Source organism: Phyllobates terribilis, unplaced genomic scaffold (genome assembly GCF_046119375.1).
Source record: "Phyllobates terribilis strain yellow unplaced genomic scaffold, ASM4611937v1 Scaffold_8__6_contigs__length_399053987, whole genome shotgun sequence".
Classification (NCBI taxonomy): domain Eukaryota; kingdom Metazoa; phylum Chordata; class Amphibia; order Anura; family Dendrobatidae; genus Phyllobates; species Phyllobates terribilis.
Window position 1 is genome coordinate 304,057,537 of NW_027362768.1, and position 26,848 is coordinate 304,084,384.

General features: G+C 46.4%; 1 protein-coding gene across 2 annotated transcripts in view; it reads right to left on the reverse strand.

Annotated features, from left to right (window-relative positions):
- The window catches only part of SLC6A1 (solute carrier family 6 member 1), a 402,595-nt gene that overhangs the window by 213,504 nt on the left and 162,243 nt on the right, over positions 1-26,848 (reverse strand). The window contains exon 2 of one of the 2 annotated variants that reach the window (XM_073644512.1): positions 2,694-2,894. The exons of the other annotated variant lie outside the window; for it this stretch is intronic. The gene's annotated coding sequence lies outside the window, so the exon portion shown is untranslated. The remainder of the gene's footprint in view (positions 1-2,693; positions 2,895-26,848) is intronic. 2 annotated transcript variants of the gene reach the window in all.

The following is a 26,848-nucleotide window of genomic DNA, read 5'->3' on the forward strand; positions in this document are numbered from 1 at the left end:
GAGAGCACTTGTACTCGGTGCCTCCCACCTCAATCCACCTAATATTGGGGTTATGGCGAATTGATGAGAGCAGGTGCTCTGTCACTAGGATGTATAAGAGAGGGGACAGAGGACATCACTGCCTTGTCCCATTGGTGATTGTGAAAGGTGATGAAAATGTTCTGACGCACCCCCTGGGCCTTGGGACACCCGGAGCCGGACCCTTTTTGGTGGATGCTGGTGGTTGTAGTCTTCGTGGCGGCGACCCGGTTCCGTGGCTCAGGGCGGTCAAACCAGTGGCGGAACTATTTATGTGGTTTTCATGTTTAAATGTCCGACTACGCCACCCGTGGATTGCGGTCAGAGTGAACCGCCGCTACAGGGCAGACCACTGAGGCTGGTGTTGTGGGTGCAGCAGAGCGTAGCATAACTCCCCACGGGAGGAGTATAGCCTCAGGGCAGTGTATGCGGAGGATGGGGGTGATGGTGCAGGGCAGCAGCAGTAACGACACGGAGTCAGTGATGCAGTTCAGGGCCTTTACTCACAGTTCTTATTATCCAGACCACGTCTGCAGGTAACGGCTGCCCACATCGTACTGTGCTCACCAGGTGAGGGGCTCAGACAACTCCCAGATAACTTTGGAGCACTTCACAGGACCCCCTTTGTGTGTCCTTTGTCTGGCCTTTCTTACCAACACTTCTGTCCGGCTGCCTCGGGCCTCCTCTTGGTAAACTTGGCGCCAGTTTCCCTGACCCTATGTGGTGCCTTCCTAGCGGGTGTAGCGAGGGGCTGCGCCACATGAAATGTCAGAGCCTCCGGTTTCTAGCTGAGGGTCGTTTCCTGCCTCCACTAGTTCGGGGACCAGTCTCCCCCTTTGGCCTGACCCCTCCACGCAGGTGGATTCGGGCGTGCGGTGGTGACTCGCCCGTCCGCACCCCTGGGATCCCTTCATTCCTCGTTCCTGGAGCCTTCCCGCTCCTCTTCCTTCCTTCTCCCTCTTCCAGGCCTGGGCCTCTGTTACTAGGCCCGCCTCCGGAGCAGAGCTCATGCAGAGCCCCTGCTCCCTGCCACTTCTGCTCAGACTTCTCTGCACTGAACTAAGATGGTGCCCACCTTTTATACTCCCTTCTCAATGCACCCAGGAACTGCTTCCTCCCTGCTCCTGCACTACAGGGTTCCCCTTCCTCAGTGTTCCCTCCCCCCACTCCAGCCAGGGACAGGGACTGTCGTGCCCATCTCAGGGGCATATTGGTCGCCCTGCCCCACGGCAATGTGGTGTAATGCATGCAGGTGTCGGGTCCTGATCCACACTCCATCCTTACCTGAGAGTGAGATATCACACCTCTGGGTGAGGTGCAATACGTCTGTAGCAACCGAGCCCTCAGGGTGCTACAGTTCCATTTATCTTCAGCCTAGGTGACGTATTGCGATACAGGGCCGTGATTTTGGCTATAAAAGGGTCCCCTAGACCCCTACCCCAAGCTTTTTAAGAGAATCATATATGGCGTGCCAGGAGACTCTATGGAATGCTTTCTCAGCATCCAACGAGAGTATCTAATTACAAATTTTTAACTGCATCTAGCCCAGGAAATACTTTGTGCCTAGTAGCAGTGTCTGCTAGTGAGCGGATTATCCCGGCTGTTAAGCAAGCTGCACCACCTGTAGTTTAGACACTTAATTTTTTCAAAGGAAATGCTTCGGGACCATGGGATACTTAGTGAAGAGCATCAGGAGGCACCCCAAGGCATAGGGGCTGGGACTGGCAGTAGGATGCCTTGCGGTGGACAGCCGAGCTCGATCCTTATAAAAGCTTTTTAACTGCAGCAGCTTTAGTGGACGCTACTGGAGCTGGAATTACCGCGGCTGCTGGCATGAGACTTGCCCTCCAATAGATCCTTGTAAATGGATTTAAAGTGTATTCATTCAAATTAGAGAGACAATTTAAATTAAAAAGCTTAGAGCTGCCTCCACCACAGGGGGGCTCGCTCGACCCACCAGCGGACAGGCACCAGTATTGGGAGAGGGGGGCTGGCCGTCAGGGTTCACTGCGGCTCTGGCACAAACCCGGCGACACGGAGGTGGCACGGGCAGGAGCGGACTGGCCCTGTCGGCTTCTCACTTTTTGGATTTTAGAAGGGCATGACATGCCTATATCTGTGTCTCCCCCTCCTTTTACTCCTCCACCTCTTTTATTTTCGCATGACTATATGTACTTGTCACTTTTCTATGTGTTAGTTATGTCTTCTGAGCAGTTTGTCAGCTTTTGGACACCTTTGAACGTGTTTTCTATGTGTTTCTATGTGTTTTTGTTTGCCTGCCATTGGTTTTAACGGTGTTCGAAGGTGTTCGACGAACAGTTCGACGAACAGTTCGGCGAACACACGGGTGTTCGACGAACCGAACCGAACTCGAACACTACGGGGGTGGCTCAACACTAATTATAAGTACAATACGTATAATAATATTGAAATCTAATATCACCATGGCTACAGTATTTTCACTGCCTCTACATGATGTGGTGGCTGGACAATAAAATTAAAGGAAACTATCATGAGAAAATTACCTATTGTTTAAAACAGGGTTTTGTGTTACATGTATTTAAAAAAAAGGTTGGCAATGTTTTTTTAATATCACAATTTTTATTAAAAATATAAAATTAGTAATCTTGCAATTTTCACACTTGCCACTTGAGGCATTTTAGACTCATACTTACTGTCCTTTCAGGAAGAGTTTGCAGTTTTTTTCATCAGCAGAGGCAGGATTAAAATGACAGGAAACACCACTTTACACAGTTGATAACACAGTCACAGCTTCCCTTCTTTTCACAATTATTTTTGCACAGGCTCATTAGACACTTCAGTATAAAAGATTTGGTAGGGATCTGACCATTGTGACTATCTACATGTGTTGTTTCCTGAAACAAAGGGAAGTTAGAGTTTAAAATGCACTAGTGGCCAGTGTGAACATTGCAAAATTTCTCATTTTTACTTTTAATACAGATTAAATTGCCAAAAAATTTTAAAAAATATATTTAACAAACAAAACTGAAAAAATCAATAGGTTATTTTCTGATATTAACTTCATTATTAGTAGAACTCATTTAAGAGGGATCAAAAAAGCAAAGACTTGTTCAAATCAAACCAAAAGTTTCACTTCAAGTACAAATGACCAGACTTATAACAGTGCTCCAGGCAAAATTGAATATATGATTCATGACATTACCGTTCCTGTTGTCTATTGTGAATTCTGGTCCCCTATTTGCATCTGGCTATCACAGTCTTGGATTTTTTAATAGAAAATGTTTTTAGGAAGTCTAAGATATGTCCTTCTCTTGCCTTTTGTATTGACTAGTCCATTTCATCTCAGTCTTGGGGATCCAGTAGTATAAGACATGGGAACTGTCTCAGACCTCCTAAAAATGCTGTACAAAGAAATGTCTAAAACTTTTGCAACCATTTTGTAAAAATTCAAACCGTGAAACACAAAACACAAACCTTGGTAGAATCAGTTATGAGGCGGGCTCCACATGTGTTGACTACATATTTGCTTTTATAGTAAAATGCTAAGTTTTGGCTAGAGGGTCACTTTGAACGTATAAAAGTAACTGAGAACAAGAACATCAACTATAAGATAAGATGAATGGTCACAAGAAAAGTCATAAACAAACCAAAACCAAAGTCAACAATAGGACATTCTAGAGAAACTATTTCAATACTCAGTATAAGAAAAGTTATCAACGTATTTTTGAATCCCAAAATCTTACAAACTGTCGTAAAGTTACTGACAGCTGGAACCCCTGACCTGGAGATCGAATGACACTTTAGGAGGACATAGTAAACTGTATAAGACAAACATATTTAAATATACTTTTACAAACATATGCAAAACGATTCCAAAATGTTTATCAATCTTGTTATATTATCTATCTAGCTATGACTTTTTACAAGATTTCATTTTCCATATGTCTGATTTTATAACAAGTTATAGGTACCTGGTATTGTAATGTGGCAAGAATAAACTCAGGAACATCCCGTTCTAATGATGACAAACAGATTTAGCAGTTTTACAGATTTTTTTTTAAGATAGGGGCTTACATTTATTATTGCTGCATTATAGGTAGACATAAAGTTGTACCTTGTGGGTACAAGATTTGCCAGTTTTAAAGGGAATCAGCGAGCATAGTTTAGTAATGTAAAGACATGGCTGTAATGGCACTGTAATACTGACTACATTGATAACTTTGGTGAAGAAATTCACTTTGTAGTTCTTTTTTAATCACCATTTGAAGTTTTCCACTACTTAGAATTCGGTGCACAGGGGCCGGACTGTGCACTGGGTCTTCTCCCTGCCTGTGATTCCCCAGCCCCTCAGCTGCCTCTGGTCTGTGAATGACCTGCCTCCTCCATTTGACATCTCAGCAGTGACCTGACATTCAAAGACAAGAGGCAGCAAAGTGGTCGGGGAATCACAGAAAGTATGTGGAAGACCCAGTGCACAATCCGGCCCCTGTGCACCGAAATCTAATTTGCAGAAAACTCCAACTAGCGATTAAAAAAGAATAACAAAGTGGATTTCTTCACTAAAGGTATCAATTTAATCTGTATTACAGCACCACTACAGCCAAGTCTTTACTTTACATTACAAAATTGTGCTGACAAATTCCTTTTAAAGAGAAATATTCTCTAGCACCAAAGTGCTCAGGCTGTAAAAGAATGGCGCAGAGTTTAACCAATACCTGGATCAATTAAAAGTTGAAATTATTGCCACTATATGGACTCCATTTCAAGGAGTTGTCAGGCCATTGCTAAAAGTCTGCAGTCACTTCATGTGACTACCAACTTCTGAATACTTACAGCACGGGCACCACATGCTGTCAGGATTCTCCAAGACGTGACTGTAATATTTGATATGCCACATTCTGACTAGACATGCGCAGCATTATTCAATTCACTTATATTGAGCGAGGTCAAGCAAGTCTAGTCGGCACGTAAACTATTTGTATGCAAATCACATACTTGTGGTCACATGGCCATCAGGTCTCGCCATTAACATTGGAGAATCCTGACAGTGTGCAGTGTACACACTGTACGAATTCATAAGTCTGCAGACACTCTACTTTTAGCAAAAGACCAGACAACCCCTTTAAGTAAAATGCTTGCTTCTTACATGTTCTTAAGAAAGAATACATACATTGACATATAGGTAGTGATGAGCGAGCACTAAATTGCTCGGGTACTCGTTGCTCGGGTCAAGCAAATTGGAATACTCGGGTGCTCGACCCGAGCAATGAACCCAATGTAAGTCTATGGGAAACTTGAGCTTTTTTCAGGCGGCTCCCCCCGGCGGTCTGTAGAGGGCCTAAAAATTGCCAAAATCGATGGGAACAGTGCTCAAATGACATGGGAACAGCATGGGGAAGACAACTGGAAGCATTTCTGACTCCCAGGTCACTGCTGTCAACAATGTTGTCAGAGTATTACGCCACTTTTACGGACTCACAATAAAACATACGAAAACAAAACCAAAATGGATTTTCTTGGGAAATATGTTAAGGAACATTATTTCCAGTGTAATGACTTGTATATAAGGAAAAATAAATAACCAAAAACAAAAATACTCCTCCACACCTTGGGCTATCTTCACACGTAGCGTTTTTGATGCGTTTTTGCACTTTTGCATTGCTTTCAACAAAGACAAATGCATTCACTGTGAAATGTCATTTTAACATTTTACAACCTTATCTGGCCATAAGTGTGTGACACATCATCAGACACATGCAAACAGTGCTGAAAAGACATGGGAACAGCATGGGGAAGACCTCTGGAAGCATTTCTGACTCCCAGGTCACTGCCTAAAAGTGTGCCCATCATAAGTGATCCTTGGCGCATGGGAAGATGCCTCCCGCCATGCACCTGTCGTTGCAGACTTGCAACAATCACCATCCATGTCCTTGTCCCAGTGCAGCGTTCAGTTGTCCCTACCCCATTCCTTGGAATGCAACCGCAAGTATGCAGCCAGCCAGCCACCCACCCAGAGGCTGCAATACTATACTGCCAGTTTTTTGACAGCTGCTTGCACTAGAAATCTGGCCTTTTAGGCTCATGGAGGCGGAAGCTTTTCATAACCTCATGCCGATGGCGGCCGGGTGTCCATACTCGGTCCCCAGCCACCACTGTTTCTCCCGGTGTCGTCTCCGCTTTCCACAAGCACGGGTCCCACAACATTACCCGTGCCCTCCCCAGTGCACTTACTGGGAAGGACCGCCTAGCCACAAACACGTGGAGAGGTGAATGTAGCCAGGGACGGTACAGAGCCAGTCCACAGCTTTTTTTGCTGACAGTTGTATTTAGCTCGGTGAAAGGACTGGCATAGAGGGAAACCGTATCTACCCTGGGTGTCATTTCTCCCAGCAAGTCCTCTAATGCAGCTTGTTGCAGAAGCAATGGCAGCCTGTCCAACATCAACTCGCACTTGTCGGTGGTGCTTTGACACACAAACATCTTTCTTAGCGCATTTAATTTCATGAATACAGAGTTGGACAATGGCCTGATCTGCAATGCGGTTTAAGAAATAACCTGCAAAAGCATGTCCGATCCACATTAAAAAAGCAGCCATAGAGTGTCTGGGAACCTTCCCCCACACTTTTCTTAGCCAGGGATGCTTCTCGGCAGGGTTGGACGGGCCCACCAGAGAACCGGATACTCCTCTGGCGGGCCCTGGCTTCTCCTTCAGGAGAGTTCATAGTGCCGAGGTGAGGCCATGATGATGATAGAGGCCACCATCTGCTTAGTTTTCTGTTACTTGGAATGCAAGCGCAAGTATGCAGCCAGCCACCCACCACCCAGAAGCCGCAACACTAAACTGCCAAATTTCAGGGCAGCTGCTTGCACTTGAAATATGGCCTTTTAGGCTCTTGGAGGCGGAAGCTTTTCACAACCTCATGCCGGCGGCAGCGGGGTGTCCATACTCGGTCCCCAGCCGCCACTGTTTCTCCCAATGTCGTCTCCGCCTTCCTCAAGCACGGGTCCCAAAACATTACCCATGCCCTCCCCAGTGCACTTACTGGGAAGGACCGCATAACAACCAACAAACACGTGGACAGGTGAATGTGGCCAGAGACGGTACGGAGCCAGTCCTCAGATTTTTTTGATGAGAGTTGTATTTAGGACTGGCATAGAGGGAAACCATATCTACTCTGGGAGTCATTTCTCCGTCACCAGGTTCCGCCAATTGTCACACACGACCATGTTCAGCAGTGAGAGCCACAGATCAGGCTGCTGTGTTACAGCTTTCAACAACTCTGCAGCACTGGGCGGTTTGTCAATTAAGCATTAAGCATGTTATCTTCAGCACAGCTTGTTGCCCCTTGGCCAAGGCACTGCTGCAGTGCTGTCAGCTTGTGACTGATGTGGTCATTTCGGAGATGGAGGAGGAGGTGCAGGAGCTGAACAATGTGATTACATTGAGGTTAAATTGGAGGCGCTGTTTTTTATACTAAAGAAAGATCCTATTGTTTTGTTTTTTTTACGTTATATTTTAAGACAAATGCATTCACCGGGAAATGTCATTTTAACATTTTACAACCTTATCTGGTAATGTGGTGTGTGACTCATCATCAGACACATCCTGTTTTATTTATGATGGAGGGACTCTGAAAGTCATAAAGCCTATTTTTATAGGGCCATCAGATGGCCCTTACTATTCTTAAAAGGCCAGCAGTCGGCCCTCGCTATTGTTAAAGAGCCATCTGCCGGCTATGCTTTGTTTTCCCATTATTAACAAGTGGGTCTCCTATACTGTTATTAGGTATCCAGTGACTGCAAGGGCTGCCAAAAATTTGGACGCAACGCAATACCCCTTTGAAGAGACATAGAGGAGGGTCTCAGTAAAAAAAAATTTCCCATTATAATGGAGCGGGTCTCCTATAGTGGTAATGCCCATGCTGTGAATGCAAGGGCTGCCAAAATTTGGGAAAAACCCCACTAAGAATTTAAAGACACATAGAGCAGGGCCACAGTAATGACAAATTCTCATTAGAAAGAAGAGGGTCTGCTATACAGTTATAGGGTATGCAGTGAGTCCAACGGCTGACCAATTTTAGGAAAAAACCCACTAAGAATTTAAAGACACATAGAGCAGGGTCACAGTAACGACAAATTAAAATTAGAAAGGAGAGAGTCTGGTATACAGTTATAGGGTATGCAGTGAGTCCAAAGGCTGACCAATTTTAAGAAAAACCCCACTAAGAATTTAAAGACACACAGAGCAGGGCCACAGTAACAAGTATGACATGTTCCCATTAGAAAGGAGAGGGTCTGCTACACAGATATAGGGTATGCAGTGAGTACAACGGCTGAACAATTTTAGGAAAAGCCCCACTTAGAATTTAAAGGCACATAGAGCAGGGCCACAGTAACAAGTATGATATGCTCCCATTAGAAAGGAGAGGGTCTGCTATACAGTTATAGTGTATGCAGTGAGTCCAATGGATGAACACTTTTGTGAAAAGCCCCACTAAGAATTTAAAGACACATAGAGCAGGGCCACAGCAACAAGTACGACATGTTCCCATTAGAAAGGAGAGGGTCTGCTATACAGTTATAGGATATGCAGTGAGTCCAACGGCTGACCAATTTTAGGAAAAACCCTACTAAGAATTTAAAGACACATAGAGCAGGGCTACAGTAATGACAAATTCCCATTATAAAGGAGAGAGTCTGCTATACAGTTATAGGGTATGCAGTGAGTCCAACGGCTGACCAATTTTAGGAAAAACCCCACTAAGAATTTAAAGACACACAGAGCAAGGCCACAGTAACAAGTACGACATGTTTCCATTAGAAAGGACAGGGTCTGCTATACAGTTATATGGTATGCAGTGAGTCCAACGGCTGAACAATTTTAGGAAAAGCACCACTAAGAATTTAAAGACACATAGAGCAGTGCCACAGTAACAAGGTACGACATGTTCCCATTAGAAAGGAGAGGGTCTGCTATACAGTTATAGGGTATGCAGTGAGTCCAATAGCTGACCAATTTTAGGAAAAACTCCACTAAGAATTCAAAGACACATAGAGCAGGGCCACAGTAATGACAAATTCCCATTAGAAAGGAGAGAGTCTGCTATACAGTTATAGGGTATCCAGTGAGTCCAACGGCTGACCAATTTTAGGAAAAACCCCACTAAGAATTTAAAGACACATAGAACAGGGCCACAGTATTGACAAATTCCCATTAGAAAGGAGAGAGTTTCTCATAGTGTTGGCCTATGCAGTGAATGCAAGGGCTACCAAAAATTTGGAGGCACTTCATTGTCCCTTAGAAGAGACGTGGAGGAGGGCCTCATAAAAAAATGTTCCCATTAGAAAGGAGCGGGCCTCCTATACTTGTAATGCCCATGCACAGGTGTATAGGCAGACAAACATTTACCCATGGGGGGTACACATGAACATACTGTATAAAAAATTTTTTTTACGGGCATCATAAACTCCCTTTAAAAAAATTAAGTGGGTGTTGCATCACAGACCACGGTCACCCTGGTGCTATGGTGGTGGAGGATGAGGAGAAGGAGGAGGACAAGAGCAAATAGCCAAAATCAGGAAGCTGAGATGACACGCCCCCGGGGCCATGGGGTACTCGGTGCCGGGTCTATATGTTGGGGGAGGGATATGTCACAGTGGCGGCGGACCGGTCCGTGGCCCAGGGCGGTCAACACAAAGGGGAGAAATATTTATGTGGGATTTGTAGTTCTTAGGAAGTATTCGTGACGCCACCTGTGGTTTCTGGTAATAGGTACCAGCGCTGCTTCAGACCTCTGGGGCAGTTGATAGGGCAGCTGGGTTGGATCGGCTCCCCACAGGTGGAGTGGGCCCCAGGGCAGTGTAGTAGGGATGGTGGTGATGCTAGAGCTTGTAGTGCAGGAGAGATGGCGCAGCGGAAATAACTGATGGAAGCAGTGGAGTGCAGTCTTCCGAGTTTACTCACAGTTCTGTTTAAGTTCCTCAGGTACACTGTACAGGTGTCTGCCTCCCGCATCGCACTGTGTCTACCACAGGGGTTTAGCACTTTCTCAAGCATATTGGGAGCGCTTGACGGAACCCCGCTCTTGTATGTTCCTTTCTAGATCGACTTCCCATTCTGGGTCTTCTCCCTCCTGCCCTGTGCTTCCCCACACACAGTCCCGATCGCGTGCTCTGAAGTCCCTCTGGGCAACCTGGAGTTCCCAGACCTACTTGATGCCCTTCACAGTGACTAGGGTGAGACTGTGGCAACTGCACCATGGAAGTGCAGAAGCCTCCGGTTTTCCAGCCGATACCTGGAGTAACATGGCTGGTCCAGAAACCGGTTCCCTTCCTGCGGTCTGATCCCTCTGATGCTTGGCAGATTCGGGCTTACGGGTGCCGTCCTGCACTCACCGTACCCCCTGGGATCCCTTATGTTACTGGAGCCTTTCTCCTCTGCTCCCCTTCTGGGCCTTTCTTACTAGGCCCCACTCATGGAGTAGAGATCCTGAAGAGACTCTGCTCCCCTCCTTTCTCTCACGGAATCCACACTGATTAACTAACTAACTAATTAAGATGGCTTCCCTATATATATACCTATAAAAGTGCTCCCCTGTCTGCGTCCTCCACACACACTCACTGCTGGTTCCCCCTCTATTTGGTTCCCCCCACTCCAGCCAGGGACGGGGCAGCAGAAAGAGTGCATAATGCCCTTCCAGCCGGCCTGGAGTAGTGTAGTGTTGAATGGGGGTGTTGGGGTCCCGGGCAGCACTCCCTCCTTACCTGAGAGAAGGAGACACCACACCTCTGGGTGAGGTGCAGTACCTCTGTGGTGACTGAACCATCAGGGGCGCCACATATACCCATGTGTAGGTGTGAAAAGGTGCATGGGAATATACCTCCCAAGAAAAGACACTGGATTTAAGTTTATGTTACACTGCTATCATTCAGTGGTGTTGAGAAGTCTGGCCCAATCCAGTCCTGGTTCATTTTTATAAGAGTCAGCCTGTCAGCATTTTCAGTTGACAGGCAGATGCGCTTATCAGTTATAATTCCACCAGCGGCACTAAAAACCCGCTCTGATAAAACGCTGGTGGCAGGGCAGGCCTGGACCTCCAAGGCATAGAGAGCCAGTTCATTCCACATTTACAGCTTGGATACCCAATAATTATAAGGCACAGAAGAATCACGGAGGACGTTGGTACGGTCGGCAAGGTACTCCCCTAACATCTTCCAAAACTTTGCACTCCTTGTGAGAGTACCCAGCGCCTCAGGGCCTGTGCGATCGGAGGGTCTGAGAAAACTCTCCCAGAACTTTGACAGTGTTCCTCTGCCTCTGCTGGATTGAAGTTGTGTCTCTCTCGCCTGTACGCCATGGTTGTCCAACAAAGTGTGCCCTCTGCTACCAGCGTTTTCAGATGGGAATTTTTTTAATAGTTCCGCAACAAGGGCCTTCTGGTACAGCCCCATTTTTGTAGACCTGTCTGCCTCAGGAATAAGAGATATAAAGTTCTCCTTGTAGCGTGGGTCTAGAAGTGTCACCAACCAGTAATGACTGTCACCCAAAATTTTGAGAACGCGAGGGTCATCGGAAAGGCAGAGTAACATAAACTCAGCCATGCATGCCAGAATACTAACAGGCAAGACTTCCGTGACAGCTGTGCAGGTAGTACCGTCTATAGTGCATGAAACTAGATCCAGTCCTTGCTCCTCCTCCTCTTCCTCATTGTCACCCAATCCACATTGGGATGAGATGAGGCTTGGCTGTGTGTAATCACCCTGTATGGTTCCTTGCTCCATCTCATCGTGCTCCACCTGCAATGCATCCTCTTTGATTGTGAGCAGAGAGCGTTTCAGAAGACAGAGAAGCGGGATGGTGACGCTAATTATGGCGTCATCGCCGCTCACCTTCTTGGTGGAGTCCTCAAAGTTTTGGAGGATGGTACATATGTCTGACATCCATGTCCACTCCTGAGGTCTTATGTGTGGAGTCTGCACTGAATACCGATGGCCTTGTTGATGCTGGTACTCAACAACTGCACTATTCTCCTCACAAATCCTTCCAAATATCTGCAGTGTAGAATTCTAAAGCTTGGGGACATCACACACCAGTCTGTGAGCTGGAAGCTGCAAATGCTGCTGAAACACTGCAAAGGCGGCAGAAGCAGAAGCTGTAGCTGACTTTCTAAAATGGGCACACAGGCAGCGTACTTTAACAAGCAGATCCGGCAGCTCCGGGTAGGATTTGAGAAACCGCAGAACCGTGAGGTTAAGCACGTTGGCCAGGCATGGTACGTGTGTGAGCTCGCCTCGCCTCAGAGCCGCAACCAGGTTCCGGCCATTGTCATACATGACCATGCATGCCTGTAAGTTCAGCGGTGTGAGCCACAGATCTGCCTGCTCTTTCAGAGCTGTCCACATCTCTTCAGCATTGTGCGGTTTGTCACCTAAGCATATTAGCTTCAGCACAGCCTGTTGCCGCTTGGCCGAGGCAGTGCTGCAGTGCTTCCAGCTTGTGACTGATGTGGTCATTTCGGAGATGGAGGCTGAGGAGGAGGAGGAGGCTGAGGAGGATGAGGTGCAGGAGCTGTAGACCATGCGGGCAACCCTGATTGACCTAGGGCCCGCAATCCTTGGCATGGGGAGGACGTGTTCCGTCCCAAGGTCCGACTGGGTCCTGGCTTCCACTATGTTAACCCAGTGTGCCGTCAGCGAGATGTACCGTCCCTGCCCACAAGCACTTGTCCCCATGTCCGTGGTTAGGTGGACTTTCCCGGTAACTGCGTTGTTTTGAGACACGTGCTTGTGTAATGCGGGGACGGCACACCAGGAGAAATAGTGGTGGCTGGGGACCGAGTACCGAGGGACGACCGCCACCATCAGGTTGCATAATTCTTCTGTCTCGACGAGCCTAAAGGGCAACATTTCGAGTGCAAGCAGTCATGAAATGTGAGAATTTAGTAGTGTGGCCTGTGGGGCGTTGGCTGCATATTTGCGCTTACATTCCAAGGACTGGGGTATGGACAACTGAACGCTGCGCTGGGACAAGGACATGGACGTGCTTCCTGATGCTGCTACTTGAGTGTGTGCAACGTCAGGTGCAGGGCAGGAGGCATCTTCGCATGCACCATGGACAGGGGATTGGCTTGCATGCACATCAGCGGAAGAAGAAATGGTGCCACCTGCAGACACTGCTCCTGAACCCTGGGGTTCGGCCCACAAAGTCGGGTACTTTGCTGCCATGTGCCTGATCATGCTGGTGGTGGTCAGGCTGGTCGTTTTGCCACCCCTGCTGATGCTGGCCTGGCAGGTGGTGCAAATGGCCTTTTTGGGGTTATCGGCAGAGTATTTAAAAATCAACCAGACTTGGGAAGACCTAAAAGTTGTACTGGCAACTTCCTTCGTGTTGGTGTTACGGGGAACGGTTGCCTGCCCTCTGTCTGTGGCCACCACACTGCTTCTTCTTGACTGTTCGGGTGCTCTGCCTCCCTCTCCCTGTGCGCTGATGTCCTCGCTCTGCATGTCTCCTGCCAGGTTGGGTCAGTTACTATATCATCCACCAACTCGTCATCCACTTCCGCACCCTGGTCCTCCTCCTGACTTTCTGGCAATTGTGTCTCATTATCATCCACCTCTTGTGACACTTTCCCACCGTCGCCTTCATGTGACCGTGGCTGCTCAAATATTTGGGCATCACTACACGTGATCTCCTCTTGCCCCGCTTCAAGTGGACCGGGCGAAAGGCCCGAATCTATAAATGGAAAAGTGAACAGCTCTTCAGAGTGTCCAAATGTGGGATCAGTTGTCTCTGGGTACTCGGCATGGTGGGAGGAATGAGGATCAGGGTGAGGAATATGCGGTCCAGACTCACGGCTACTGAGACTTGACCGTGTGGAAGAAAGGGTGGTGGTGGTGGAGGAGGCTAAGTGACTGGAAGCATTATCCGCTATCCAACCAACAACCTTTTGACACTGCTCTGAGTTCAATAGTGGTGTGCTGCGGTCCCCTAGAAATTGGGACAGGAAGGTCAGGCGAGAAAATGTGGATGTTTGTTGTGTCACAATTTCAGCTTGCCCACGGCCTTGTCCTCGGCGTCTGCATGCACCATTACCACCATGTCTAGTTCCCCGTCCCTTGCCATGTGCCTTGCCCATTTTAAATGGAGGACAGTATCTTCCACGCTCACTACAAATGACTGAGTTTGGAGTGAACTTATATGTGATCCGTGTGATGGAGAAAACAGAGTTTTAAATACCTGGCCTGTAGGTAAGTAGTTTGAACAGCAAACTGCTGTGAATTGCTTCACTGACACGCTAAAGTAAATTTTTAATGGAGGCCAGAAATGGCAGTATTTTCTGACAATGTATATGTGATTTGTGTGATAGAGAAAACAGAGTTTTAAATACCTGGCCTGTAGGTAAGTAGCTTGAACAGCAAACTTCTGTGAATTGCTTCACTGACACACTAAAGTAGATTTTTAATGGAGGCCAGAAATGGCAGTGTTTTCTGACAACGTATATGTGATCCGTTTGACGGAGAAAACACAGTTTTAAATAGCTGGTTTTCTAGCGCTGTAATATGGAAAGGACCTGGCTGTATTCTGCAGTGCCAACAAGCAAATGGCGCAGAAAAACTGTGTTCTCTGTATTGCTTTTTAAGCAAATAATGAGGATTAAGAAAAGTATTCCTGGTCCCTGAGACCTGGGCCTTTGTATAGAAATATCTAACAGCAGCAGAAGGCAGAATTGGAATGGAGCCTCTTGTGCTATATGCACTGCAGTCTGCTATGTACCCTGCCTGCCTGATATCTCTGCAGATGGATTAGTTAGTCCTCAAAAGGACTCTTTGTTAAGATGGATATGTGTAATGTACGGTTTTTCTTCCTACACTACCTAATACACAAGCAAATCTCTCCCTGATGCAGCAGCACCTCTCCCTACACTGTCTGATTCCGGAGTGAGTGGGAAGAGCATGGCGGCGCCAGGTCTGATATAGACCCAATGACGCTATGCGGCCAGCCAATCACTGTAATGCCACAACCAACATGGCTACGGCATTTCAGTGAGTGGCAGGCAATCCCTGCATGTTCATTGGCTCTGTAAAGAGCACCAAACATGCAGGGAGGGGACCCGAGCTCCCGCCGAGCAACCCCAGAAATACTCGGCGAGCGCCGAGCATCTTAAGCAGTGAGATGCTCGGGCGAGTACCGATCAGTGGCGAGCACGATCGCTCATCACTACATATAAGTAATGTTACCAGCTTTATGTTGGATTTGAGGCATATTGCATGAAGTTAGATAGATAAACTAACTCCTAATTGTCTTACTTTAGGCCATTCATTTGTGCCGACAAACTGCCACATGAAAATAATAAATATGGTTTATATTTAGGCGACTACACAAGACCATGCCTCCTTGTTTGGACAATCAGTAAAAATTGCCGAGTAAGGCACCAAAATCTCTTCTTGTTGCTGCAGATCAATAAAATAAATTGTCTAACTTGATTTGTTTCAAAAAGATGTTCAACTTATGCCACTTTTTTGGTGCAACCACATTGGTAAGTATGGGCAAGTCCAATTTGCTGTCACCAATCCTCCTTTCGACTTTTTACCTTATCTTAGTATTGATTCAAGTCCAACTTACTAGTTTGCCTGAACACAAAGAACCAAATTAAGTGATGTTGTTACTTGAAATAAAGCAGAAACGTTTGATTTTACGGAGCAAAATGTTATAGAACCAGCTGTAAAAGATGGATGTATGTAATTGTAAGTGCAATCAATTTGCAATCAGAAGTTGCTGAAAGGTGCAGATGACTGTATGTGTGCATGACTCTTTTTCTTCAGTAGATCATACAGTAAGTCTTTGAGATTTAAAGGAATATTCCATGCAAAGAAAAGTGTATTTAAATAATGTCTAAAAAGTAGTGTTGAGCGAGTATGTTCTGTTAACCCTTTTGCCGAGTATGTGTGGCACCCCAGGTCTGGTCGCCACAGTGGCAGCAATGTCATGTCTGAGAGCAGGTGGGAGGTTCCCTGGTTGGGGACAATTAGCATGCAGCACCTCCTGCCTCAGTCAGGGAGGGGAGAAATCTGCCCTTTATAAACTGGATCTGGGGCGGGGTTAGAGAGACAAGTTCCAGACAAGGTTCCAGTGAAGTTGCAGATAGGGACAGGTCAGCAGCAGGCTGAGGAGTCCCAGTAGGCAGAGGAGGAACACAAGGCCAGGAGGGGAGCGAGCAGAGCTCGTCCTAGCTAGAGACTTACAAAGCCGGACACTGGAGTCCGAGGCTGTGAGGGTTATAAGCCCAGCAGCAGAAAACCGCCACGCAGGGGACTTCAAGTCCTCTGGCCCAAGGAAGCCCAGAGGCTCAGCCACATGAGAGTGACCGCTACTGCCCCGGATGGGTGAGAAGTACGGAAGGCCCGAGTCGCCAGTCATACGGGCGAGAACAACACGGTACACTCAGAGACGTGGGCTACCACCACACTACAGCGAGAAAGCCAAGGAAGAGTGAAGTCAGCACGGTAGGCCTACAAACTCCCCCTGACCAGCGGGATTTCCCAGTTGCTCTCAGACTGACCAGGTCTCCATTGTTAACCTGTATTCCGGACGGGTCCCTTAATACCACCAACAGTAAAGACCCTGAATTGCATGACAGACTCGTGTGGTTACTGCTGCTCCCACGCACCATTACCACCAACATCCCTATTTACTGCCCTGAGGCTATACTCCTCCTGTGGGGAGTTATACTACCCTCAGCTGCACCCACAACACCAGCCTCAGCGGTCTGCCACGCAGCAGCGGTTCACTCTGACCGCAATCCACGGGTGGCGTAGTCGAACATTAAATTACAAAACCTTATAAATAGACCGCCATTTGGGTTGACCACCCTGAGCCACGGGACCGGGTCCCCGCCACGCAAGGACTACCACCCCCAGCATCCACAAATGGTCCGGTTCCGGGTTTCCCCACACACACACAGCCCAGAGGGCGCGTCAGCTTTTTGGCGTATTCGGCAGGATTTCGTGCCCGCCACCAACGGGTACTGCGTGCCTGAAGAAAGACTGTAATACTTACCTTGGTGGAGTTTCCCGCCTTCCGCAGCCGTTTTCCGCCATCCACAGCCATTTTCCCGCCATCAGGCGCCATCTTTGGGACGCCGCGCGGGAAGAAGAGGGGCGTGGACGATGAAAGCGCGCGAGAACTGGAGCCCCGCCTTACGCACGGACGCTGCGCAAGGTCCTGAAAGGAGCCGAGCGGACGCTGACGTCACCAGGACGCGACGCAAGGTCCTCAACCCCGACGGTCGCCTGCGGAGCCGCGGCCTACAGAAGAAAAGCAATGGAAGGTAGGCCATGGTTGACTAGGGGAGAAGAAGATGTTGGAAGCGGAGGGAACTGCCACCGCCAGCGCGGCCACTGCCGCAGTAATGCCGTTCATGATGCCTTATATCCCCGGAGCGACCTGGTTGCCCCAGTACTCAGGGGAGTCGCATACCCTGAGCGACTTTAAAGAGAGACTGTATAGCCTATTCAATGTATACCCCCTGACGGAGGAACAAAAAGTGAGCATACTGATAGGCCAGTTAACCCGCGCGGCCCAACGAGAAGTAAAGTCCTGGTCAGTCAGGGACAAGGGGACCGTGAAGGAGATTTTAGCCCGTCTAAAGGACACTTTTGATACCCGCACCTCAGCAGAGATCAAAATGAGATTTTATGGGTGCAAGCAGCGGGCCCAAGACAGTATAAGAGACTATGCTTTGAATTTGCAAGAGACCCTGAGAGCCATTAAGCAGGCAGACCCTGACAGTGTGCGGAATGCAGATAAACTACTGACTGAACAATTCATTGAGGGTCTGCTGTCCAGCGCCCACCGAACCCAGTTACGCCTAATGGCCCTGCAGAACCCAGAGTTAGACTTTGCACAGTTTAAGAACAGAGCCATCCGGGTACTCCGAGAACCCGAAACCGGTGGCGTTGCGGCCTCCAGGCGCCCTGCTATCACTTATTACCAGGAGGCGGTGCTCCAGTCTATAGAACCTGCAGGAGCCAATGCACAGACTACGAATAGTACCCTGTCTACAGACCTTCACCATCAGGTCCAAGAACTGACCAAAAGTGTTGCCGCACTAACCAGGACTGTGCAGTCGTTACAGGTATCCTCTCCAGGAAAGATCCAGCTGGCTACCAGTCCGGAGGATGTCCCGTCACGCTGACAGAAGAGGATCCCACCGTCCAGAGGGAAGCCAACGGACCGCTACGACCAGGATGGACAACCCATCTGCCGCCGCTGCAGCCAGACAGGACATATTGCGAGGTACTGTAATTTAAACAAGCCCAACCTGGGGCAGAGGGCCAATCCCCAGGCGTAAGATTATCAGGCCCATCAAACTGGCGTGACAAGTATGTGGGGGGACGACCGGTCTTGCCTGTGGTACTGGATGGCATTCCCATGAGTGCACTGTTGGACATCGGGTCACAGGTAACCACCATCCTGTATGTACTTTTCAAGCGGTACTGGAATGACACGGATATTACCCGCTACCCAGATAATGACTTGAGCATCATCGCCAGCAATGGTCAGCCTGTGCTGCAGGTGGGGTTCAAGGAGGTGACCATCAAAATTGGTAAAGTTGAACTACCGGCGCAAGGACTGATTATTGTGGACATTGACCGTCGTGAAAGTCACCCTAAAATAACCTTGGGTACTAACGTTATTGAAAATTGTCTTTCAGAGATAATTGTTGTACAGTCATGGCCAAAAGTTTTGAGAATGACACCAAAATTATATTTTCACATGATCTGCTGGCCTCTGGTTTTTATTAGTGTTTGTCTGATGTTTATATCACATACAGAAATATAATTGCAATCATATTATGAGTACCAATAGGTTATATTGACAGTTAGAATGAGTTAATGCAGCAAGTCAATATTTGCAGTGTTGCCCCTTCTTCTTCAAGACCTCTGCAATTCTCCCTGGCATGCTCTCAATCAACCTTTGGACCAAATCATGACTGATAGCAGTCCATTCTTGCATAATCAATGCTTGCATTTTGCCAGAATTTGTTGGTTTTTGTTTGTCCACCCGTCTCTTGATGATTGACCACAAGTTCTCAATGGGATTAAGATCTGGGGAGTTTCCAGGCCATGGACCCAAAATTTCTATGTTTTGTTCCATGAGCCATTTTGTTATCACCTTTGCTTTATGGCAAGGTGCTCCATCATGCTGGAAAAGGCATTTTTGGGCGCCAAACTGCTCTTGGACGGTTGGGAGAAGTTGCTCTTGGATGACATTCTGGTACCAATCTTTATTCATTGCTGTGTTTTTAGGCAAGACTGTGAGTGAGCCGATTCCCTTGGTTGAGAAGCAACCCCACACATGAATGGTTTCAGGATGCTTTACAGTTGGCATGAGACAAGAATAAGCTGTTTTCCAGATGTCCCAAACAATCGAAAAGGGGATTCATCAGAGAAAATGACTTTGCCCCAGTCCTCAGCAGTCCACTCCCTGTACCTTTTGCAGAATATCAGTTGGTCCCTGATGTTTTTTCAGGAGAGAAGTGGCTTCTTTGCTGCCCTCCTTGAAACCAGCCCTTGCTCAAAGAGTCTCCGCCTCACTGTGCGTGCAGAAGCACTCACACCAGCCTGCTGCCATTCCTGAGCAAGCTCGGCACTGCTGGTAGTCCGATCCCGCAGCTGAAACAGTTTTAAGATACGGTCCTGGCGCTTGCTGGTCTTTCCTTGGCGCCCTGGAGCCTTTTTGACAACAATGGAAGCTCTCTCCTTGAAGTTCTTGATGATGCGATAGATTGTTGACTGAGGTGCAATCTTTGTAGCTGCGATACTCTTCCCTGTTAGGCCATTTTTGTGCAGTGCAATGATGGCTGCACGTGTTTCTTTAGAGATAACCATGGTTAACTGAAGAGAAACAATGATACCAAGAACCAGCCTCCTTTTAAAGTGTCCAGTGATGTCATTCTTACTTAATCATGACTGATTGATCGCCAGCCCTGTCCTCATCAATACCCACACCTGTGTTAATGGATCAATCACTAAAACGATGTTAGCTGCTCTTTTTAAGGCAGGACTGCAATGATGTTGAAATGTGTTTTGGGGGTTAAAGTTCATTTTCTGGGCAAATATTGACTTTGCAAGTACAGTAATTGCTGTTAAGCTGATCACTCTTTGACATTCAGGAGAATATGCAAATTGCCATTACAAAAAATGAAGCAGTAAACTTTGGAAAAATTACTATTTGTCTCATTCTCAATACTTTTAGCCATGACTGTATTACAGTAGGTTGCAATGAATGCCAGTTCCAGCCAGCAGCGTGTCTTACAAAATGGATCAGAGCCCTGATGAAGCGGCAACAGGTAGAACTGTCTGGTGATGAGATTGGTAGCGTTAGGATGAGTGACCCGTTCCCTATCGCCATGCCCCCAAAAAGTGAAATGATGTTCTGGTGCTGGACTGCAATCGGGTTTAGAGGTAGAGACTACCAAGCTATGGTAGAACCCGTTTACTCAGACTGTAGGCCCACCATTTTGACAGCACCGGGGGTGGTTGATGTCCGCCATGGGAGGGTACCCTTCCGCATCCTAAATATTGGGGAAAGAGAAGTACACTTGCCCCGGTATGCCACTCTAGCCAAATTGTTCACCATTAACCCAAACTCTGTAAAAGCCGTGGAACCCTTGCCTCCATCTCCCCCAGAGGAAGGTAACGGCTCCAAAAAACAAATGGAGGACTGGTGCCAGAAGCTGCACGTGGGCACTGACTCCACTCCCCCACACCAGAAACAGGGAGTCTACCGGGTGGTTCAGGAGTACGAAAGAGTCTTTAGCAAACACCCGCTAGACTTTGGGCAAGTAAAGGGGGTAGAACACCAAATCCCCACAGGAGACCATCCACCCATAAAAGAGAGATACCGGCCTGTACCACACTATCAGAATGCCAAGGGTATGTTACGAGAAATGAAGGAGGCTGGGGTGATCAGGGATAGCTGTAGCCCCTGGGCAGCTCCTCTAGTTCTTGTAAGAAAGAAGGATGGCACGATGAGGATGTGTGTAGATTATAGAAAGGTCAACAGAATAACACACAAAGATGCGTACCCGTTACCTAGGATAGAGGAGTCTTAGGCTGCATTAAAATCTGCTAACTTCTTCTCTACTTTGGATCTCACTAGCGGGTACTGGCAGGTTCCTGTAGCAGAGTCAGACAAGGAGAAGACCGCCTTCACCACCCCGATGGGTCTCAGTGAATTCAACTGTATGCCTTTCGGACTCTGCAACGCACCAGGAACCTTCCAGAGGCTGATGGAGTGCTGTCTGGGGCACAGAAATTTCGAGACGGTCCTACTCTACCTGGACGATGTCATCATGTATTCCAAGACCTATGAGGACCATCTAAAGCACCTGGCAGAGGTGTTCGATGACCTGGCAGGCTTCGGCCTAAAGGTGAAACCCTCCAAGTGTCATCTACTGAAGCCAAAAGTACAGTACCTGGGACACGTGGTGAGTGCTGACGGAGTAGCCCCAGACCCAGACAAGATCACGGTGATTAAGGACTGGCCAAGACCCTCCAGCATAAAGGAAGTGTGTCAGTTCCTCGGGTTGGTAGGCTACTACCGAAGATTCATCTCCGGGTTCACCAAAATGGCAGCCCCTATACAGGACCTCCTGTTAGGTCAGTCAAAGACTAAAAGTCAGAAGCCGCCCTTTAGGTGGGACAAGCTGGAGGAGGAGTCTTTCCGCCAGCTGAAGATGGCCCTCACGGGGGATGAGATCCTGGCCTACCCTGATTACGGCCATCCTTTTATCCTCCACACCGACGCCAGTAACGTGGGGCTAGGAGCCGTACTGTCCCAGATCCAGCAGAGCAGAGAACGGGTAATTGCTTATGCTAGCAGAAAGCTGAGACCCACAGAGAGAAACCCTGAGAATTATAGCTCCTTCAAGCTAGAGTTCCTGGCAGTGGTGTGGGCGGTCACCGAACGCTTCAAGCATTACCTGGCTTCTTCTAAGTTCACTGTGTACACGGACAACAACCCGTTGACACACCTGGACACTGCAAGACTTGGTGCCCTAGAGCAGAGATGGATGGCCCGGCTGTCCAATTATGAATTTACTATCAAATACCAGACAGGGTGCGCAAATGCGAACGCAGATGCATTGTCCAGAATGCCTCACTTGCAGGATGGGGGAGAGGATCCAGAAGAACTGGAAGAAATTGAACTCCCTGCATTCCATCGTGATGGGATCACCCAGTGTTCCCACTGCGTAAAGGAGAGGTGCTCTGCCACCGTTACGTTCAATCCCTTACCCCACCACGGCTGGGCAGAGACAAAAGATTGTGACCCCGCAATCCACCTGGTAAAAGAGATGCTGACCTAGGTTGATGCCCACCTTGATCTGGATGCTCCAGAAGAGACCAAACAACTGTGGAAGGAGAGGAGCAAGCTGTTTCTCTACGAGGGGAGGCTGTGCCGCAGAACCGTCAACTCACGAACACATGAGCTGACCTGGCAGGTAGTGGTCCCAAGTAGAGATGAGCGTTGTTCTACTCGAACTGTTCGCCAATCTCAAATTGGAGCTGTTTTGGGCGGTGTTCGAGCCGTTCGGCGAACACGAACGATTTGAGAAAAATTCGGCTGTTCGAGGTTATGTTCGATAACTGTTCGTGCACCAAAATCATAACTGGATTTTTTCTCAGTAATGATGAAAATTAATGTTAATACGCAGTTTGAGTGTACAGCAGGGTGGGGGGAGGGGCAGGGGATGGATCTCTGCAGGAATAATGAAGATCTCCATTTTTTTTCTCTTTCCCGCATTTACAGTGGGGAGGTGCAATCTGTCAGCCTATCAGCAGCGCACACACGGAGCGAAGTGCTTTTTTCACACAAGCAAGGGCATGTGTCATTGGCAGTGTATGTCACATGTCCTTGCCCTATAAGACCAAGCCATTTTCCCCGTCGCCACCATTTTCTCACTGCTGCAGCTGCGTGTTAGATGGCACCGTTGTTGCTGTGTGCGCTATACCTTGTTAATTTCAAGCCAATTTTCGCACAAATCTACAGATAGCTTGGGAGTAGGGAATAGTTGTGATTGCAGTCCTTTTAAGGACTAGGTTACAGCATTTCCTACGACTTTTATCAGGCAGGTCTGTGCTCTTAAATAGATAGATTGTGGGAGTAAAGACTAATTGTAATTGCAGTCCTTTTCAGGACTAGGTTACATCAGTTCCTATCAGTTTTTGCCAGGCAGGTCTGTGCCAGTGCTGTGCAAGTTTTTTTCACAGCATTTGGCTGAATCTAGCAAAGCTAATCCTTTTTGGCCTATTGCAGAGTGTGTTAGTCAGTGGAGTAGCCTATCTGTGTTGCAAGATATACCACCTGTGTATAGAATACCAATTTTTTTACTGCACCTAGTGAAGTAAAATCTTTTGGGCATAGCATCATTCTATTAGTCCATCTATACTGACCTCCATCAGGTTGCAAACTGAATATAATTTTTTTCTGCATCTAGCTCTGAAAAAATATTTGGGCTTCTAGCAGTGTGTGAGACTTGTTCTATTAGTCCATCTATACTGACCTCCATCAGGTTGCAAACTGAATATATTTTTTTCTGCATCTAGCTCTGAAAAAATATTTGGCCTTCTAGCAGTGTGTGGGACTTTCTCTATTAGTCCATCTATACTGACCTCCATCAGGTTGCAAACTGAATATATTTTTTTTCTGCATCTACCTCTGAAAAAATATTGGGCTTCTAGCTGTGTGTGGGACTTGTTCTATTAATCCATCTATACAGACCTCCATCAGGTTGCAAACTGAATATAATTTTTTTCTGCATCTACCTCTGAAAAAATATTTGGGCTTGTAGCAGTGTGTGGGACTTGTTCTATTAGTCCATCTATACTGACCTCCATCAGGTTGAAAACTGAATATATTTTTTTTCTGCATCTACCTCTGAAAAAATATTGGGCTTCTAGCTGTGTGTGGGACTTGTTCTATTAATCCATCTATACAGACCTCCATCAGGTTGCAAACTGAATATAATTTTTTTCTGCATCTACCTCTGAAAAAATATTTGGGCTTCTAGATGTGTGTGGGACTTGTTCTATTAGTCCATCTATACTGACCTCCATCAGGTTGCAAACTGAAAATAATTTTTTGTCTGCATCTAGCTCTGAAAAAATATTTGGCCTTCTAGCATTGTGTGGGACTTTCTCTATTAGTCCATCTATACTGACCTCCATCAGGTTGCAAATTAAAAATAATTTTTATCTGCATCCAGCTCTGAAAAAATATTTGGCCTTCTAGCAGTGTGTGGGACTTTCTCTATTAGTCCATCTATACTGACCTCCATCAGGTTGCAAATTAAAAATAATTTTTTGTCTGCATCTAGCTCTGAAAAAATATTTGGCCTTCTAGCAGTGTGTGGGACTTTCTCTATTAGTCCATCTATACTGACCTCTATCAGGTTGCAAACTGAATATATTTTTTTTCTGCATCTACCTCTGAAAAAATATTGGGCTTCTAGCTGTGTGTGGGACTTGTTCTATTAATCCATCTATACAGACCTCCATCAGGTTGCAAACTGAATATAATTTTTCTCCGCATCTACCTCTGAAAAAATATTTGGGCTTCTAGCTGTGTGTGGGACTTGTTCTATTAGTCCATCTATACAGACCTCCATCAGGTTGCAAACTGAAAATAATTTTTTGTCTGCATCTAGCTCTGAAAAAATATTTGGCCTTCTAGCTGTGTGTGGGACTTTCTCTATTAGTCCATCTATACTGACCTCCATCAGGTTGCAAATTAAAAATAATTTTTATCTGCATCCAGCTCTGAAAAAATATTTGGCCTTCTAGCAGTGTGTGGGACTTTCTCTATTAGTCCATCTATACTGACCTCCATCAGGTTGCAAATTAAAAATAATTTTTATCTGCATCCAGCTCTGAAAAAATATTTGGCCTTCTAGCAGTGTGTGGGACTTTCTCTATTAGTCCATCTATACTGACCTCCATCAGGTTGCAAATTAAAAATAATTTTTTGTCTGCATCTAGCTCTGAAAAAATATTTGGCCTTCTAGCAGTGTGTGGGACTTTCTCTATTAGTCCATCTATACTGACCTCTATCAGGTTGCAAACTGAATATATTTTTTTTCTGCATCTACCTCTGAAAAAATATTGGGCTTCTAGCTGTGTGTGGGACTTGTTCTATTAATCCATCTATACAGACCTCCATCAGGTTGCAAACTGAATATAATTTTTCTCTGCATCTACCTCTGAAAAAATATTTGGGCTTCTAGCTGTGTGTGGGACTTGTTCTATTAGTCCATCTATACAGACCTCCATCAGGTTGCAAACTGAAAATAATTTTTTGTCTGCATCTAGCTCTGAAAAAATATTTGGCCTTCTAGCTGTGTGTGGGACTTTCTCTATTAGTCCATCTATACTGACCTCCATCAGGTTGCAAATTAAAAATAATTTTTATCTGCATCCAGCTATGAAAAAATATTTGGCCTTCTAGCAGTGTGTGGGACTTTCTCTATTAGTCCATCTATACTGACCTCCATCAGGTTGCAAATTAAAAATAATTTTTTGTCTGCATCTAGCTCTGAAAAAATATTTGGCCTTCTAGCAGTGTGTGGGACTTTCTCTATTAGTCCATCTATACTGACCTCCATCAGGTTGCAAACTGAATATATTTTTTATCTGCATCCAGCTCTGAAAAAATATTTGGCCTTCTAGCAGTGTGTGGGACTTTCTCTATTAGTCCATCTATACTGACCTCCATCAGGTTGCAAATTAAAAATAATTTCTATCTGCATCCAGCTCTGAAAAAATATTTGGCCTTCTAGCAGTGTGTGGGACTTTCTCTATTAGTCCATCTATACTGACCTCCATCAGGTTGCAAATGAAAAATAATTTTTTGTCTGCATCTAGCTCTGAAAAAATATTTGGCCATCTAGCAGTGTGTGGGACTTTCTCTATTAGTCCATCAATACTGACCTCCATCAGGTTGCAAACTGAATATATTTTTTTTCTGCATCTACCTCTGAAAAAATATTGGGCTTCTAGCTGTGTGTGGGACTTGTTCTATTAAACCATCTATACAGACCTCCATCAGGTTGCAAACTGAAAATAATTTTTTTCTGCATCTACCTCTGAAAAAATATTTGGGCTTCTAGCTGTGTGTGGGACTTGTTCTATTAGTCCATCTATACTGACCTCCAACAGGTTGCAACCTGAAAATAATTTTTTGTCTGCATCTAGCTCTGAAAAAATATTTGGCCTTCTAGCAGTGTGTGGGACTTTCTCTATTAGTCCATCTATACTGACCTCCATCAGGTTGCAAATTAAAAATAATTTTTATCTGCATCCAGCTCTGAAAAAATATTTGGCCTTCTAGCAATGTGTGGGACTTTCTCTATTAGTCCATCTATACTGACCTCCATCAGGTTGCAAATTAAAAATAATTTTTTGTCTGCATCTAGCTCTGAAAAAATATTTGGCCTTCTAGCATTGTGTGGGACTTTCTCTATTAGTCCATCTATACTGACCTCCATCAGGTTGCAAATTAAAAATAATTTTTATCTGCATCCAGCTCTGAAAAAATATTTGGCCTTCTAGCAGTGTGTGGGACTTTCTCTATTAGTCCATCTATACTGACCTCCATCAGGTTGCAAATTAAAAATAATTTTTATCTGCATCCAGCTCTGAAAAAATATTTGGCCTTCTAGCAGTGTGTGGGACTTTCTCTATTAGTCCATCTATACTTACCTCCATCAGGTTACAAACTGAAAATAATTTTTTGTCTGCATCTAGCTCTGAAAAAATATTTGGCCTTCTAGCAGTGTGTGGGACTTTC